Source organism: Palaemon carinicauda, chromosome 38 (assembly GCF_036898095.1).
Source record: "Palaemon carinicauda isolate YSFRI2023 chromosome 38, ASM3689809v2, whole genome shotgun sequence".
In the NCBI taxonomy this organism is placed as follows: domain Eukaryota; kingdom Metazoa; phylum Arthropoda; class Malacostraca; order Decapoda; family Palaemonidae; genus Palaemon; species Palaemon carinicauda.
The window spans coordinates 58,975,897-58,980,896 of NC_090762.1; positions in this window are offsets into that span (position 1 = coordinate 58,975,897).

Below are 5,000 nucleotides of genomic sequence, written 5' to 3' on the forward strand. Positions count from 1 at the left end.
CAAGTCAGAAGTTCTCAACCAATGGGAATATCAGGTTTGCAGGGGAGTGGGGAACTGGAACTACAGATTGCCAAACTCAAACTTAGAATGTTGATTTTTTATTGCGTTTGAGCTCCCCAGGGAGGACTATAGAAATAATCCATGTAAAATTTTAAATGCGCAGCTTATATACTAATATAGAATAAATAAAAGCCTTTTTTTATTATATGCATGTTAATTGAATTGTACAATTCGAGGCAGTCAATCTCCTTTCAAAGGAGGGGAAATGACATTCTGACAGATGGTGAAAAGGGTGCGTGGGACATACTAGTTTGATAACCCCTGGTGACGTGTCTTATAGAACTAGAGATCTTTAATAGAGCTAAATTCCCATCGTAAAATTACCCCCATTCATTTAACATTTACGAAGGAAATTTTAGGCATCTTGAAATTTCCCTCATGAAATATGCTCAACTTGCCTGTTAGGGTTTATTCACCGAAGATATTACGATGCATAGGAAAAAAAAGTGCCGAGTTGCTTGTACACCGGATAGTACCTCACCAAAAAGGTCAAAGCCTTAGCTGGTAGTAGTATCAAACTATTATTATTATTATCATTATTATTATTATTATTATTATTATTATTATTATTATTATTATTATTAGCCAAGTTACAACCCTGGACGGGAAAGCAGAATAATACAAGCCCAAGGGCTCCAACGGGGAAAGTTGCCTAGTGAGGGAAGGAAATAACAAATAAATTATACTTTATATAAGCAATGAATAACAAGTACAAAATATCGTTGAGATAGATTATATAAACTATAAAACGAGAGTTATACCAAAATGATCAACAGAAATAACATTTACAAAATTTTGAACTTTTCAAGTTCCACTATTCAACTGCATGATTAGGAAGATCGTTCCACAATCTGATTACAACTGGAATAAAACTTCTTGAATACTGTATAGCATTGAGCCTTATGATGGAGAAGGCATGACTTATAATTAACTGCATACCTAGTACTACGTACAGGAGGGTCCAGTCTGGGAAGATCTTGATGCTATGGATGATCTGAGTTAAGAAAAATTATATAAAACATGCATATAGAATTAGCTGAACGATGGTGTCTGATAGTAATATTCAAATCAGGAATAAGAAATTTAATAGACCGCAAGTTTTTATCCAACAAATAAAGATGAGAGTTAGCTGAAAACCAGACAGGCGAACGATTTTCGAAAAAATTTAGAATGAATGAATTAAATCATTTCCTAATGAGAGTCTGATGAGTGAAAATCTTAAAAGACTTTCTCAATAACTCAATTTTTTTGTGCAATTGAGGAAGAAACAAACCAAATGTGTTTCTCTGAAAGGAATTTGCAATCAAAATCACATGTAAGCTTTTAAATTATTTGTATATATTTAAAGAGATATCGTCACTGCAAAGATCTGCAAGAGCCACTGTCCTCGATCTACTTACAATAACTTCATGCCCCATAATTTGCACTGATCACTAATTATAGCTAGATCCTAATTAAGGGATTCTGCAACCATAGGTCTTTATTCTGGAGAGGGAATTGATGCAAAGAGAGTAGCATCATCTGCATATGCAACGATCTTTTTTTATAGGCCACACCACATATCATACGCATGTATTATGAAAAATAACGGGCCAATTACACTATCTTGAAGAACACTAGATATAACATTTCTATAGTCATTATGGTGCTCATCAACAACCACTCTGCAATCTATTACTTAAAAATTCAATGATAATGTTAAGAAAAGACCCACCTACTCTCATATGTTCAAGTTTGAAGAACACAATGGCCTCATGATTGACATGGTCAAAGGCAGCACTAAAATCAAGGCCAATCATATGAAATTCCCGAGCATAATCAAGGGATTTCTGCATAGCACCGGAAATTATTAGGACATCACATGCTCCAAGGGGACCCAAACTTTTCAGACCATCGACTCCACGGAGCCTTTTATACCTCATCAACCACAGTTATATATTTATATAGGTAAATAAATAGGTTAGATATGTGATAATATATATTATTACTGTGTTCAAACTTAGAAATTCCTTCACCCATTTTCAATCATTTTCTTTTACGATAAGATTAATCTATTTTTTACGTTTTGTTGTTCAATTTCTACTCATATTAGAAACATGTGTGCAGATAATACTGTTATAAAAATAATGATGTAATTGTGAGAGCAATAAGCTTCAAAGATATACTTGGTAATACTAATGTTTATTTTTTAATTTTTTTATTTTAGACAACATTAATGGGAAGTACACGTTTGATGAGTATTAGCAAGGGCATGGGTATTTGGTATTGGAGATGGGTAAGTTTAAGTCTAGTCCGTACTGTCAAAAATTTAGTCTGGCTGTCTGTTTGGTTGTCCTGCGTTGGGGTGGCTAAACGCAGATTCAACGTGCACCGTCGAGTTGTATCCGAAAATGCTTTCAACGAAAATTTCGTTAATTGTAGATGTAAATATCAACATCAATTGTCTTTTCGAAATAAGCTGAACAAATGCTTCATTATATTGATTTTCAGAAGTTTACTCCAAGAACTACTACTGGTTATGAATTTAACCACATAGAATCCCACCCACATCTTGTTGGTATTAGAAGTATTATTAGTCACCAGTGGGGTATCTCTTTATTGCCGATAAACATCAGGAAAAAATATTTGTCTATTGTGAAACTACCTGATGAGTGGCAACAAAACCTGTTGTGTCGACAGCCCTTGTCAGATAGATTATATGTTATGACTCGGCTAATCTTTATTTACAATAAGAAAATTGACAGGCATTCGACTTCGGAAAGATAGCTCGGATTGAAGTTAGTCAATATATGACTACTTAGTGCCACAACCCGATTACTGTTCTCTCCCATGTATTTATAACTATTTTTTTATTCCTCACATTTATTAAAGTTTTAGAAACAATTAGCAAAGAGAACAATAATTGGTGCCTCATTAGCAGAGCTTTGTTTTTAGCTCTGGGTTGCCCCTGTGTTGGATGGCTAACGCGTAAAGTAAACGCAACGATCACTGCCACATTCGTCCTTTAATTTCTCTACATTGGATGATACCACTGTTCAATTAAAACTCATCAGCATTAGGTGTTTCATACACCAGTATAGAAGGCTCATCATAAGTACGTCTAACTTCCTAAACACACTGCAGCATTAACCCTTTCTTGTAATCACTCGTGTTTCCTGGATATTAAGACCCCTTCCTGTCCAATCTGTCTTACTCGCCACCTATCCAACCTATCTTTCCCTTCTTCTCTTACCCTAAAGCGCTCTCCATTAACTTAATATGTCCATTTTTACCACATGCCCAAGCCACCTCAAAATGTCTTGACCCACCCATTTACTTAAATTAACCCATTACAGCTTCTTCAATGTACCACCAAATTTTTCATCTTATCAAATCCACTTGCACCACAAATACCTCGCAAATTAGCTGAATTCAATTTAACAGTTAATTGCCTAGCTGCCCCCCACCCCAAACTCACACACGTTATACACACACATACACACACATACACATATATATATATGCATATATATATATATATATATATATATATATATATATATATATATATATATATATATATATCTTTCCAGCCACGGTCAGAGTGGAGAGAGCGTGGTCATACCCTGATGAGAGGGGGCTATCCTGTGGGGTATACCCGGAGACCACACACTCCCACAAATTGCAGAACCAAAGGGTTGCAGTTAGGACAGGGGGAAGGGTTGAATTTCGGGGAGTATGAGTGTATATTTATAAATATTTAGACGTCAGTTTTGACGGCTCGGGTACACTAGTGTATATATATATATATATATATATATATATATATATATATATATATATATATATATATATATATATATATATGTATAATGAATGTTATTTTCGCTTCTTGAAAGATTAAGATTTGACAGAAAGGTGGTTGAAAGAATAACTTCCACATCTTAGACCATATTCATTACAACCAAGCTACATTGAAATGAGTAATATTATAATTCATATTTTTTTAATGGGATTGTTATGGTATTTGCAATATAAATTGAATCTTATTATGTAACAGATCATTGTCTATTAATTTGTGTTCATGTTCATGGTTTAGCCTCGATGATGGGGAAGATGGTTTTTGAAAATTTGGTTTTAATAGTTATATTCCAAAAAGTTGAAATTTATTAATTTAATAGTCTTATATATATATATATATATATATATATATATATATATATATGTGTGTGTGTGTGTGTGTGTGTGTGTCTGTCTGTGTACACATACACACTTATATACATACATACATGCATGCATATACATATGTATGTATATATATATATACTGTATATATATATATATATATATATATATATATATATATATATATGTATATATATATATTTGTGTGTGTGTGTGCATGCATATACAAAGTATATATTATGATTATGATAAATTATAATTCTCGCCTAAAAGTTCCTGTGTTATTTGTGTAAACTTTATTGTCTATATATAGTAATCGTGTTTGTATATGACTGTGACAAAGACGAAAAGACGATATTCCATTTGATGTAAATACGAAAGATATTCTAAGAGTGCGTGAGTGTTGTTAGTGCATGTGTTCGTTCATGTTTTTGTCAGAGAGAGAGAGAGAGAGAGAGAGAGAGAGAGAGAGAGATTGGTTGTTTATTTATACAATGATCAATTTTAATCTTTGAAATGTTTTTTTTAATATAGATTAAAATTTTTATATAAATCTGTTTTAGGCATTCGATCTGATGTTATGGTGCTAATCTCTCTCTCTCTCTCTCTCTCTCTCTCTCTCTCTCTCTCTCTCTCTCTCTCTCTCTCTCTGAGAGAGATTAACACATAGCCTGTAATTTCCTGCAGTAAATTTACATACATTTATTACATGATACTTGAGGGACACGGTTACTTTAACTAACGATCACACGCCACTCCTCTCCGTACACCCGAAA